Source organism: Amblyomma maculatum, unplaced genomic scaffold, assembly GCF_055883805.1.
Source record: "Amblyomma maculatum isolate TAMU_Amacu unplaced genomic scaffold, ASM5588380v1 scaffold_18, whole genome shotgun sequence".
NCBI classification, from domain to species: domain Eukaryota; kingdom Metazoa; phylum Arthropoda; class Arachnida; order Ixodida; family Ixodidae; genus Amblyomma; species Amblyomma maculatum.
Window position 1 is genome coordinate 5,329,057 of NW_028146743.1, and position 14,982 is coordinate 5,344,038.

General features: G+C 47.3%; 1 protein-coding gene and 1 long non-coding RNA gene across 3 annotated transcripts in view; both read right to left on the reverse strand.

Moving 5' to 3' along the window:
- The window catches only part of roq (RING finger and CCCH-type zinc finger domain-containing protein roquin), a 163,309-nt gene that overhangs the window by 98,394 nt on the left and 49,933 nt on the right, over positions 1-14,982 (reverse strand). The window lies entirely within an intron of this gene.
- LOC146171747 (uncharacterized) lies at positions 4,225-6,847 on the reverse strand. Its single transcript, XR_014702779.1, has 7 exons — positions 6,477-6,847; positions 6,348-6,383; positions 6,228-6,263; positions 6,100-6,135; positions 4,478-4,513; positions 4,348-4,383; positions 4,225-4,264 (listed from the first exon to the last, which is right to left on the reverse strand). It is a non-coding gene; the product is annotated as an uncharacterized LOC146171747 (long non-coding RNA).

The window sequence follows — 14,982 nt, forward strand, 5'->3', positions numbered from 1 at the left end:
TTCTAAGAGGAGTGTCCCCCCTTAAGCTACCAAGTAGTTGCATTCCTTAACGAACCTTACGCGCTAAAGTGCAACAAAATTGCCACAAGTTACAAGTTCTTCACTAGAAACCAGACAGCAAGCGAATCCATCCGAGATTATGTTGTCCAGCTCCGCAAGCCTGCTGATAAGTGCAATTTCGGCACCATGCCTTGACCGCATGTTACGCGACCATATTGCTTGTAGGATCTGAGATTGCGCTGTCCAACAGACTCTGCTCGCAAAGGCCACTCTTACATTCGCCGAAGCCGAAACTATTGCCATGGCAGTAAAAGCAGTCACAAAAGAAATGACTGCCATGACATCACCTGAATGAGACAGCTTTGTGCAGTCTCGGTGGCAAGCCATGGCAAAATAAGCGCCAGAGCAAAGATAAGATGCGAGGCCAATTTGAGTGCGCTTGCTGCAGAAACCGCAACCACCAAGCAAATGAGTGTCCATACAAAAGAAAGCAATGCTTTCGCTGTGGCAAGACTGGCCATTTCGCAGTAAAATGCCGCTCACAACCATGTGTTCGGCAGTCAAAGCTGGCATGAAGGCGTCGTTGAACAGGACAGTGCGCTGCTTGAAACTGAAATGAGCTATATTTCAACTGTCTTCATACTAGAAGAAAAGCCTTTTCTGTCGCCGCCACTGCGGAGAGTGATTCGTTGGGGTGGCGTCTCCCTTAACATGATAATTGATACGGGATTGCCGTTTTGCATCATCTGCAAGAAGTATATCTAAAGCAGCGCCTTAGCTGGCCACGTTTATTAAAGTGCAAACAAAAACTCAGCTGCTACTTAGGACAGCTGCCCATTCTTGGGCAGCTTCACGGGGAAGACTGTTCCTGCTACCCTGATTGCTATAGGCTGCTCGGGTCCTAGCCTTTGCGGAAGGGACTTACTCCAAGCGTTCTCTACTGCCGCCTAGCTTCCTTGCTATGGTAGAATCCCCTCCAGGAGTCCCCGACAGCCTCCTGAACGCTGTTTCCAACCTTTTTCAACAAGGCCTAGGTTGCATTCAGAGGCCACCTGTGAAATTCCACCTGAGGGAGGGTGCGCAACCCAAGTTCGGCAAACTGTGTGATACCTTACATCCTTCATGATAAAGTAAAAGAAGAATTGGACCACTTAGCAAAAGAAGGAATACTATTACCCATTACACATTCCGAATGGGCAGCGTCAATCATGCTAGTTTTGAAGAAAGACAGGTCCATCCGCATCTGTGGAGATTTCAAGACAACCGTAAATGCTGCCTGCATAACCGAGCAGTACCCACTGCCAAACATAGTGGACCCTTTTGAATCACTTCGTCGGGGATCCTTGTTCACCACACTGGACCTCAAAGATGCCTACAATCAACTTCCGTTGGATGAGGAAGCGAGGACACTGGCCGTAATTAACACCCACAAAGAATTGTTTTGCTACAATCGGCTTCCTTTTGGAGTTGCTTGGTCTCCCGCAATTTTTCAGCGCGCATGGAAACCATCCTGGCAGGTCCTCCTGCCGTGCAAGTATACTTAGACAACCTTTTGTTAGCTGAACGGCAAGAAGGTAACGACCTGGCCCTCCGGAACATTGTGTGCAGGCTACAGGAAAATGATGCTAAGCTGAAGGCAGACAAATGCCATTTCTGAAAAAACTCAATCGTCTACTTGGGCCATCACATCGAAAAGGATGGCTTGCATCCACTAGAGAAGAACCTAGCTGCAATACGCAATTCACCACGGCCGACAAATGTGAGTGAATTACGCTCGTATTTGGGCCTGCTGTCTTACTACCATCGGTTCCTCCCAAATACATCTACAGAGTTGGCTCCGTTGTATCAGCTGCTTGAACAGAAATGGCAGTGGGGAACTCCGCAGAAAAATGCTTACTACCAGGCTAAACCTATTCTTCCGGGCTCAGTGGTGACATTTTTCAACCCCAACAAACCAGTGCGGTTGGAATGGATGCAACACCGTCGGGTGTAGGAGCCGTAATCTCTCAACACGCGGGGAATCTAGACAGGCCCATTGCTTTCCGTTCACGTACGCTAACACCCGCCGAGCGGAACTATTCACAGCTCAAGAGGAAGGCCCTGGCACTAGTACAGTCGAACACGGATATATCGAACCCAGATAATTCGAATTTTGGTTATATCGAACTCACGGAATATCCCCTTGAAAATCCCATGTAAAAGTATAGGAAAGCTGCGTCGTATATGGAACTCAATTTCACTGGTCGTTCGATATATCGAACTCCGCACCATGCATTGGACGGTGCGCTTCCCCCAAAGACAACCGCATCTCCTCGGCTGTTTGCTGCGTGACGTTTTCAAGCCACGCGCGGAAGGAATGAGAGGGCACAGTTCGGCGACGGCTGGTCTAGGGCAGCGCCGCGCCCTTTCCCCAAAGGCGCGCGCATCTGCGATAATCGCTGCCGCGCTAGCACGTGACAACTGCAAGTCGTGTATGTGAAGCAATGAGAGGGAGCCAATGCAGCCGCGAAAGGGTGTGCCCACTCTTCTGCGGAGCTTTATCTCTCCCCTTCCTCTCTCTTTCCCGGTCTTCGTTCACAGCAGCACGCACTACGCATGTGCGGACGAGCCAGCTCAACCTGTGGCAGATGCTTCTCCTGTGTGTGTTGTGAACGCTCTGCGTGCGGCAGACTTTTTTTGTTTGTTTGTTTGTTGTGAAAGTCATTTATTCTTAGCGTCGTGCTGAACGTATGCTATGGCGGCTGCGGAGATTAAGAAGCAGCATTTTTTTTTTTTTTGCGAGAATTGTTCTTGTCGGGTTGAACATGCAGCGCAGCGTAAGCTATGGCGGCTGCAGACGTCAAGAAGAAGATTTTTTTTTTTTGTGAGAGTCGTTTATTCTTGCATCTATGATTCAATGAAAGCACGCGGTCGGCTGCGATCATTACATCGGCTTTTAGCATTGTTTGCTCCAAACGGCATTTGCAGCTATCACGCTTGCCAATGATTTCGTAGCAGTAGACTACGCCCGCCCCACCACAAGCGCGGCGCAATAAATCGAACCAGGCTTGTGGAATCAAGCCATGATGCAGGCACTCTGCCAACTTTGCTCCCTGCCACCACAGGATCTACGCAACGTGTAGTGACGTTATCACAGTGCAGAATCTTGGCGCACTGCCAATAAATGAGCTGTGGATGCGACGGTCGAAACGAAGGGAAGTGCCACCGAACGCTTTTTTTTTTCTTTCAAATTCTTGGGGGCAAAACTGGGGTGTGGGTTCATTATGCGAGTGGGTTGACCACGTACCATTTTTCACGATCGCAAGTGGCGTCTCAAGCAGATTTCTGGATATCGAATTATCGATATATCGAACTATTTTGCGATCCCCTTCGAGTTCGATATATCCGGGTTCGACTGTATTCGGAGTAACAAAGTTTAGGGACTATCTGCTGGGCCGGGAGTTTGTGCTGATAACGGACCATCAATCATTAGTGGGACTTCTACAAGAAGATCGACCAGTGCCTCCAATGGCGTCGGCACGTATTCAAAGATGGGTGCTATTCCCAAGTCAGTATCAATACAGCATTCAATATAGAACCAGGAAGTGAAATGCCAATGCAGACGCGCTCAGCCGCTTACCCGTGCCGGCCTCAGATGTCTGTCACGTGGGAGCTTTTTTAATTCACCTCAGCTGCAGTCTTGGCAAAAAGGGCAGAAAAGGCAAGAACAAGCTGCAGCATCTTTTCTGTTTTGCCTCTGTGCTGAGCATTGATAAGTTTTCTCATTAAAACTGCCAAACAGACCTCACCAAACCCCATCAAGGTAAAAGAAGTCCTATATTTACATAGTGCAGATCACGGCCAAATTTGAAAGATAAATTTGTTTATTAGTTTGTGAACCTTGCATAACCAAAATCTGGATACTGGTTTCATTTACAAAATCGCACATTTTGCACCATATCCCCCCTTAAGTCCTTAGTTACAAAACTTACGCTATGGCTCTATTCTCTTGATGGAGAGGACACTTCTTCCTGTTCACAGAAAGGAAATGTCAAAAACACTACCACCTCTCACTTTAAAGTTATACACTAATGAGCTTTGGCCATTTATTGCATGACTTACATAACAAATTTACTCCCTTGAACGGAAGGTGACCTCCTACAATGCGAAAGAAGACGATATAATGTTGGCATCTTAAACCTTAAACTTGTTTTCTGGTGACCCCTAGGTACCTTATCACACAACTTACTCTATGACTGTGCCTTGTTGATAGGAAGATGACTTCCTGTTCACAGGAAGAGAACAATAATATGCTATAATTCCTGCCTTGCTCTTGCAACGCATTAGGCATTTAATTGCATGACTTACGCTGCAACTCTGTCCCCTTGACGAAGAGAAGACATTCTGCAAAGTGACAGAATGATGACATAATATGCCAGCATCTCACATCTATCAATTTTGCTCGTGTGAACTCCAGACATCTCGTTACATGACTTACTCTATGTGTTGGCCTTCTCGGTAGGTAGGTGGCTTGCTGTTCACAGAAGGCAAAAAAAAAAACTATTTAGCAGACATGCTCAAGACTGCTTATGTGTGGGAATGCGAAAGCATTACTTTTTGTGACTGTAATTTCGCCACAGACCTTCTGATATGCCTTGATGTTCTTTGCATTTATTTCTGAGCCCACACATTTGTTGCACACCAGACCAGCGATATTTGGGCCTTCTCAGAACTGAAAAGCGATGAGGGCTACCAACTGCACACAGCGGGTATCAAGACATAACTGCGGTTTTTGCAGTGGCTGAATTTCCTTCTTTTGTGATTTTCTATGGCTCCCTGTGGTAAACTACTTCTCGTGGCTCAAATGTGCTGCCCGTGTTGACAGCTCCTGCCAATTTGGCCATGTCATGTGACCTCGTGACATCACACAAATCTCCGACCAACTACCCCTGCCAGAGATGCGCTCGAGACTTATTTATTGAACCATTAGACGGTAGTGCTTCTGCATTAAAAGAATGCTAATGCCTTCCACTTTACACCAGGAGTGTGTCAATATTTGAAATTTAGAATATGTTTGCTATTCAGTTTGTATCCGTATTCGACAAACTGACAAATGGAATTTCCAAACCTTCGAAAATTACTGAATGCACCAAAAATTTTCGAAATCACCGCAGTTTCCCCCGCTGCTCGCTTCACTGCAATGTTCGACCGCATGAGCTGTGCCATGAAGCATCCTCAAAATGTGGCGAGGCCATTTTGTTTGGTTTGGTTTGGTTTGTGGGGTTTAACGTCCCAAAGCGACTCAGGCTATGAGACGCCGTAGTGGAGGACTCCAGAAATTTTGACCACCTGGTGTTCTTTAACATGCACTGACATCGCACAGCACACGGGCGCCTTGCTTTTCGCCTCTACCGAAAAGCGGCCGCTGAGGCCGGGATTTGATCCTGCATCCTATGGCAGAGCAGTCGAGCGCCATAACCATTGCGCTCCCCCAGCGAGATTGGGGCCATTTTGTCAAAAGGGCCTTCCCAACAGTGTGTACAAGGTGAAGCAATTGACGGAACCAGGGAAAAACGCCGCACTTACTTCACTTTCACCTCAAATGCAGACATTCATTGTCCAGGCGTTCATCACATAAAATTACTGTGATACAAACAGTTTCTGGAAAATTTTTCAGGACCATTAGATAATTTGACCTTCCAGTTAATTCGAACATTTCTTCTAGTCCTTTGAAGGCCACATTAATGAGAATTTATTGTATTCATCAGCGATACAGCAGCCCCGCTTGGCTTCACGCAGGTCCTGTGCAAAAACTTGGTACCAGATGGAATTATGTATAAATTTTATATTAGACTTTAAAGTAGGTTTATACACTTATATGCAATTCTAGTTCATTTTATTTGTAAACACCATGTAAATTCTGAAATAAACGAGACAAGCTGTGCTTGCTATTTTTTAATTTTTTTCATTTTTCTATCACTGATCAGATATTCGATTCGATATCCGAAGGCATTTTTTTGTCCATATTCATATTCGAAAATTTCAATATTTGCACACCCCTAGTTTCCCTAGTTTACACTTTTGCACAGATGAGCCTTGAGCACTTATTATGAAACTTACGTTGCAAAACTACTCCCATGATGGGGAGTTGACCACCTGCATAGAGAGAGAATGATACAAAATGGTCACCCTACCACACCTTACACTTTTGCTCACATGTAAGACATGCATTTCACTACATAACTTACTCTATGACTCTGCCTTTTTGATGGAGAGATGACTTCCTGTTTTTGGAGAATGGAATAATAACAAAATGCCACCATTTCATGTCATCTTTTGCCGATATAGACCTTAATTACATCACTTACACTGCAACTCTGCCCCCTTGGCGAGAAGTTGACCTTCTGCAAAGTGGTAGAATGATGACATAAATGCCTGTGTCTCACACCTAACACTTTCTCTCGTGTCGACCTCAGACATTTCATTACATGACTTACTCCATGAGTCTGCCTTCTTGGTAGGAAGATGACTTCCTGTTCACAGAGATTGCAAAAAAAATTAAATTTACCTTCATGCTTTTGTAAATGAACCATGAGTACTTATTAGATGACTTACATTACAAATCTACCCCCTTGACGGGGAGGTGACCTTCTGCAAGGTGTAAGAATGATACAAACGTCGCCATCATGCACTTTGCCCTTTTGCTCAGTTGAACATCGGGCATTTCCATTACATGACTTACTCCCTGACTCTGCCTTTTCGAAGGGGTGGCTTGCTAGTGACCGAAAGAGAACATCGCAAAATGCTACCACCCCACATATGACACTCTGCTGACATAAACCTTGAGCACATAATTACATGACTTACACTGTAGCCATACCACCCTGGCGAGGTGGCGACCTTCTGCAAAGTGACAGAAAACACTTTTGCTTAGTTGAACCTTAGGCATTTCATTACATGACTTACTCTATGACTTTGCCTTCTTGGTGGAGAGACGACTTCCTGTTCACATGAAAAGAATGTAACAATACAATGCCATTTCACAACTCAAGCGTATGCTTAGAAAATCCACTAAAGACATGGCTTACATAATAATTACACCTCCCTGCCAGCACGATGACCTCCTGTTCACACAAAGAAAGTGAAAAGATCCACTTTTAAACCTCCGCCTTATGCTGAAATAGATCAGGAGTGCCTAATCACACAGGTTACACAAGGAATGCACTCACAGGATTATCAGATTACTAGTTAAACTAAACAAAAAGACAACAAAGTGCCATCACTTCCCACCTTACACATTTGCTACGCTATATGATTAGGCACATGGATATGAGGTCCCTGGTTGTTACAAACAAGAACACCGAGGCATGAAATTTTATAACTCGTGCGGGCAGCTCTGCTGTCTGAGATTGACCACCACTGCAGTGAGTGCAGAAGTCTTTCCACTTCATTCTTCTGCAATAGCAGCCCTTGCCCTCACACACAGGCTTTCACCGAATTCTCTTAGAACAGTACTGTGCATACCGTACTAAGCATTACTTTTCTCTCTATGGTTACTCTAGACCACTTGAACTTTGTCACTTTTTGTTTTCTTCTGCTCTCCCTGGAACATAAATACATGGTCGCCAGATCCAAGTTTTCTTTCTCTTCAAGCATGCCTGAGCATGTAGCAAGAGCTTCACAGCCAAACATTTTCAAAAATTCACAGGCCATCCTTCAGGTCTTGGGAAATCACAGAGAAGTAACATCAACCATCGCTGACATCTCTTGCGGCAACTTTGCTCTTGCAGCCAGTGAACCTGACACCTCAAGACTGTACACAATGAAGGTTTGTTTCAGTTTATATGGTTTAATGTCCCAATGCAGATTATGAGAGATGCCACAGTGGAGAGCTCTGAAAATTTCGACCACAGTACTTCTATTTAGAGTCATTTGCTAGCCAGCATCATTGTTGCTGCAGCGTGTGAGCACATGTTGCTTCCTGGTTCCCGGGAGTGCATGCGATCGCGGGGTGGCGTCGACGGTCCAAAGTGTCAGCCGCAAATAAGCAGGGAAAACGTATTTACCATCCTACTGCAAAACCACAAGATTCAGCGCTCTTGTTTGCATGTAGCCTTTTTCTTCATCGTCAGTTTTGCAGCGTTTTTATTATGAGACTGCATTTTTGGCCCCTTTGCCGAACTGCTTGCAGAATATTTTGACAGTAGTAGCCCATTGAGCTGTCTCAAGAAATCTCACGAATAAGCAAGCCACAGCAGCTGTACGAATCAAAAAGTCGAGGTGCCATCGGTAAATCAGTGTTGTTTTTTTTCTGTAAGAATTACAGTGAAACCTCATTAATCCAAGGACAATGTGACCTCAGAAAAAGTTCAAATTAACGAAATGCAGTGAAAAAAAAATTGGGCCTAGGCAACAATTTAATTCCAAAAATGCACTGCACAGCTGTACTGCAGAAGACTCCTCTGCGGGCGCGTGCCTTGGCGGTCTGCAAGCTATACAGGAGTTTTTATAAAAGGCTATAAAAGACCGTCAGTCAGTTTATCAGTTTGCAGCAAAAATGAAACCGAGTGTACTCAGCATACCAAATCTTCGAATTTGGGATGCTGCTAGTGCAGGCCGCAGCTTCAAATTATCCCATCAAACGTGCATCGCAAATCATGAAACTACAGAAATTGTTCAAATTATCCGGGACTTCAAATTAACCAAGATCGCATTATCGACAGTATTTGGTTTCAAACGACGCTAAATGACCAGATTGGCTGGAAGAAAAATACATACTTCCCACACACTGAAAGAGTTCAGCCTTTCACAATCAAGCCATCAGGCTCATAGCATTCAGTTCATTCCAATTGCACTCTTTACCACCCTATCACAGCTTCAACATATTGTCACGTGCTTCGGGGCGTCAGAAGCTGGGGAGAAGAAGAAGCAGATGCCACAGTGGTGTGTGCTGGTGTTCCTTGGGGGACTAGCAGCGCTTTAGACGACAAATAAACACTCCCGTTACGTACTGAGGGCGTAACAGTTGTGCTGGAGGTGCGGGGTGAATCAACACGAATCCCCGTTGTCTTCGACGAAGCCGCCGACTCGCTGGTTTGCCACCCCTACCATCTAACATGGCTCAAGACGGCTCAAGACAACACCTGCGGTGAGCAACTGGCAGCACTACCGCAAGCCACGCACATTTGGTGGAAAATCTGACAAGGACGTCTACGAGTGGCTAACCAACTACGAACGGGTGAGCCGGTACAATCATTGGGATGCGAACGTGAAACTAGCGAACGTAGTGTTCTTCTTGGAAGGCACTGCCCTAGTTTGGTTTGATAATCATGAAGACTCACTTACCAGCTGGGATTGTTTCACAGAAGAGTTAAAGGAGCGCTTTGGCAACGGATCCGCGAAGAAGAAACGCGCAGAGCAAACGTAGATGCAGCGGGGCCCAGGTACCTAGCGAGACTTGCACCGCATATATCGAGGATATTGTTACGAAGCGGCAAGCCGATGAAGACAGGAGACAGAACATGACCGATGACGATGGTAGATGACGTTTAATGAATGTCCGCGGGCCTAGCGCGAGCGCTCCTGCCTGCGCCACTGCCCGCTTCTTCTTCCTTGTCGTCCATAACATGACCCGGAGCCACCGAGCGATCGTCCCGATCGTGGACGAGGATGTTTAGCGATGTTAATGATTTTATGGCATGATGATGGGCGTGTCTGGATGCTTGAAGAAGAGGAAGAAGGAAGAATAGAATGGCTTGCCGGCACGATGATTCGCGATGAACCTTGGCAGGACACTCTCGGACCACACGTTGCCACGACTCGATGGCAGAGGCCAAGGCACGCACCGCATGGCATAGGCAGGGGAGAATGTCTTGAAGTGTAGCGGTGTCTTGGGTCGCAGGGTCCTTAGTCAGCACATCAGGTCAGTGGAGTCACATTAGGTCATTCGGGTCTCTCCTTGTGTCTTGTGGTCATGTGTGGCGTCTCGGGTCAGTCTCTCCATCGTTGTGTCTTGTGGTCGGTGCGGGGGGGGTGGGGCGGAGGAACGGCAAGGTCTTGCTGGGTCCGGCAGGCTGGGGAACAGTCATGCAGTGCCTCCTAACCTTTCGCCGACGGCGCAAGAAGTCGCAGGGCGCTGATGCTCCGGACCAGGATGGGGGGGTGATGATGAAGTACCAGCACCTCCAACCAAATGTTACGATACGGCAAGCCGATGAAGACAGGAGACAGAACATGACCGATGACGATGGTAGATGACGTTTAATGAATGTCCGCGGGCCTAGCGCGAGCGCTCCTGACCGCGCCACTGCCCGCTTCTTCTTCCTTGTCGTCCGTAACAATATTATGAAATTGTGAAAGATTGTAAACCCTCGAATGTCCGAGGAAGGTAAAGTGGGGGCTCTTGCTCAAAGGTATCTCTGTAGATGTCTATAATTTTCTTATCAGCAAAGACAATTTGAACTCTACAGCTGACTTCATCAGGCACTGCCGCACTTTCGAAACCTTGAAGTTGCGTCGCATCACTCCTAAATTTGGACTGGCCACCGTCACATCTGTTGCGAGCGTTGATGTCAGTGCTCCGGAGTCCATGGCTGATCTGATACGCCGGATCGTGCAGGAAAAATTACTGCGTGACAAAAATTCTGAGTGCCGGGACGAACACCAGTATGATGGTTGCGCGCTGCAAGCAGAACCCGCGACCTCATCAACTTCTTGGACTCCGGCTTTAAATGCATCACGGTTTGGCGAGAGCAGACAGCATAACGATTTAAGCACTTCTCAGCCACGGATGGGCCGAAGGACCACCTACACATGCCAGGTGGTTCGTCAGCAACGCCGTCCCGATTACTACCGGCAACCAGAACGAGTTTCCACCCGCATTTACTTGAACCGGTGGCGCCAGCAACCTGTGTGTTATAGCTGTGGTATGACCGGACACATCTCCCGGTATCGCCGTCGGCGGGGCCTGCTACCACAAGATCATCGCCCGCTGCCTAACGTTTCTGATCATTTCGACACTAAATTTTATCCGACACCGGCTCTGGGTACATACAGCCCGGCACAGATGCGAAGCGGATCGCCTGCTTCGAACCACAGCTTGATGCCGCCAACCCAAAGACACCGACAATCACAGTCTCCTCGGCACCGTTCTTCCCTTCGGGAAACTAGAAGACACAGCCGATGGGGATGAGGTCGCCGGAAAATCAACGTTCCCAATACCTCTGCCTGTGTTTATGTTAAAGAGCAAACTCGAAGTATCCATTGACGGCATCCAAGGCACTAACTGACACTGGAGCAACAGTTCTGTTATGAGTTTAGCATTCAAGAATCGATTAGGACATAAAGTGATGTTTAGCGTGAATCAAGCTGTGGTAGTCCGTGGTGTTGGCAGTGAACCATTGGTGCCTTTGGGTGTGTGCTATGCGAAAGTTGTGATTGGTGGCCAAGCATTTCGAACCAAATTCACAGTGTTGCCTCGTTCCACGCATGAAGTAACTTTAGGTATAGACTTTTTGCAACAGTGTGGTGCAACGTTAGACTGCCGTAGTGGACAGATCTCACTTAATGCTGCGTTGTAGAAACCTCGTCGCTCGATTTAGGAGCATTTCCTGCGTCTGAAGATACAGTTGTACCTGCAATGTCCGGAGAATTCATTCAAGTTATTTCATCTACGAATTTAGGCGAGGATTTCGACGCCATAGTGGAACCTACAACAGTGGCCTGTGCAAAGAAGAGTGTCTTGGTGCCTCGTTGCATAGTTTGTCACCAGAGGCCACACCTTGCTGTGGACTGTAAACTATTCAGATGAGCCAGCCGTGTTACCTCGTGGCATGAGGCTCGCTCATTATGAGGAAGGTATGTTGAATTACGTGGCAGCACTAAGTAATCATTCTCCTGAAGAGAAAACATCCCATTTTGCAGAGTCTCGAATCCAGGCAATGATAAACACATCTTTGGGAGCACAAGAGCAAGACTGACCTGATTTCCAAGCATGTTTCGGTTTTCGACTTCGCCAGAGATCATCAGCCACCGATTCCAAATTCTCGCATTCATCACTCGATTGATACTGGAATCTCTCACCCGATCAGACAGAAGCCCTATCGTGTGTCTCCGATCGAACATCAGCTTATTGACGAACAAGTTCATGACATGCTCCAACGTGGCGTTATCCAGGAATCTTCAAGTCCTTGGGCAGCTCCAGTTATCCTCGTTAAAAAGAAAAACAACACATGGCGTTTCTGTTGGACTATCGTCGCCTTAACGCCGTCACCAAAAAAGATGTATATCTGCTTCCACATATTGACGATGCAATCGACTGTCTTCATTCGGCATCATACTTCACTTCGGTAGACTTGAGATCGGGGTACTGGCAGATACTGATGAACCCAAGCGACAAAGAAAAGACGGCATTTGTGACACCCGATGGTCTCTATGAGTTCAATGTAATGCCCTTTGGATTGTGCAATGCGCCTGCCACGTTCGAACGATTCATGGACACCATTCTGCGCGGACTCAAGTGGAAAATTTGTTTGTGCTATTTGGACGACGTTGTGATCTTCGGCAAGACCTTTCAGGAACACAAAAGCCACCTCGCCATCGTTCTTGATTGCATTGAGAGAGCAGGCCTCATCCTCAACGAAGTGCCACTTTGGCGAACGCCAAACAATTGTTCTTGGTCACTTGGTCGATAAGGATGGTGTTCGGCTGGATCCTCAGAAGATTGCGGCTGTAACCAGCTTTTCAGCAACAAAATCAGTGAAGCAGCTTCAGAGCTTTTTAGGACTGTGTTCCTATTTTACACGTTTTGTGCCCAGATTTGCTGACATCGCATACCCGCTCACGTGCCTTTTTCACAAAGATGCACCGTTCAATTGGACTACTGACTGCGACTCTGCCTTCCGCCACCTCAAATTCCTTCTGACATCAGGACCTACCCTACGCCACTTCTGTCCTTCTGCCCCCATCGAAGTTCACACCGATGCTAGTGGAGTGGGCATTGGCGCAGTGCTCATCCAGCGTCATGGCACCGATCAGCACGTGATAGCTTATGCTAGTCGTTTGTTGAGCAAGGCGGAGCGTAACTACACCGTTACTGAACAAGAGTGCCTCGCAGTGGTTTTTGCGGTGCAACGATTTCGTTCCTACCTAGATGGCAATGTTTTTACCATCGTCACTGACCACCATTCGCTCTGTTGGCTCGTAAATCTTCGTGACCCTTGCGGCCGGCTCGCTCGATGGGCAGTGCGGTTACAAGAGTTTAACTTCACTGTGGCATACAAAAGCGGCCGTCAACATGCTGACGCTGACTGTCTGTCATGCTTGCCGCTTTCGTCAACTGGTAGTGATGATAACTTTGATGACTGCCTGGCGCCTATCTCGCCAACGTTTCCTGACCCTCAACTGTTCCAGACAGAACAACGCAACGATCAGACTTTGGCACCGCTCTTCTCTGCCGCTCAAGGCTCAAGAGATGCACGTTTCTACGTTCGTGGCGGCCTGCTTTACAAGAATTTCAACCCCGGAGGTGCACGCTTTCTTCTCGTCGTGCCGGAAAACCTCCGTATTCCCATTCTTGAAATGATGCACGACGATACCACGTCGGGCCACTTGGGTGTCGCCCGGACCCTTCATCGCACACAGGAACGCTTTTAATGGCCGAAAATGCGTCAAGCCATTCAGCGCTATATAGCTAGTTGTGTCAAGTGCCAACAGTACAAGCTCCCTACTTCCCATCCACCGGAACCGCTGCACCCTATTGCGCCTCCGACCGCACCCTTTAAGCAGGTGGGCATCGACCTCTTGGGTCCTTTTCCGCGATCTTCGAACGATAACCGGTGGATAGTGGTATGTGTTGACCATCTCACTCGATATTCAGAAACAGCTGCAATACCCTCAGCCACTGCTTACAAAGTATCCTTATTTCTTCTGCGATTTCTCGTCCTGCGCCATGGCCCTTCTCGAGTTCTGATCCGTGATCGTGGGCGCCAATTTACAGCTGAAGTTATCGAAGAACTCCTTCATCTAAACACCTGCGATTACCGTCATACAACGCCGTATAACCCGCAATCGAATGGACTTGTTGAACGGACCAACCGAACTCTGACCGCTACGTTGGAGATGTACATGGACTCTGATCACAAGAACTGGGATGACATCCTCCCTTTCATTACATACGCGTTTAACACTGCACAGCATGAGACGACTGGCTACAATCCGTTTTACCTCCTGTATGCTCGAGTTCCCCGCAGCTGTCTTGATACCATCCTTCCTTTCTCCTTCCACAACGAGCCTTCTATCGCCACCACTTTATGTCGAGCTGAAGAAGCTCGCCGCGTTGCCTGCCTCCGCATCCTGGACTCACAGGAACGTTCGAAGGAGCGTTATGTCAACCAGCGCCCACATGTCTCTTATGTGCCCGGTGATTTAGTGCTGCTGTGGATGCCGCTGCGCAAGCACGGTTTAGCCCAGAAGCTGCTGTTTCGCTATAGCGGCCCTTTTGTCATTTTGGAGCACCTGAGTGACGTGAACTATGTAATTTCACGCCGCACCGAAAGTGGCCGATGCTCACACCGGACTCAGGTGGTGCATATGGCTCGGCTAAAAAGGTTCCATCCCGGGCACCTTCCTTAAACTGCTTGCCCTGGGGCTTCGTCTGCGAGGGGGGAAGTGTCACCTGCTTCGGGGCGTCAGAAGCTGGGGAGAAGAAGAAGAAACAGAAGCCACAATGGTGTGTGCTGGTGTTCCTTGGGGGACTCGCAGCGCTTTAGACGACAAACACCCCCGTTACGTACTGAGTATGTAACAATATATCCACTTTAACACTTATTCAGCTGAAAGTAGTTGAAAAGTACAAGCCAATTAATAATCATGCTCATACTGATGACATTATTGGTCAGCTTTTGAATACTAATCCAAGTAGGTTTCAACAGCAAAACAATCATCTGTTGCCTAAAAAAAAAACTAATTATAAAAAATTTACAATTTTTCCCGGTATATGTCATT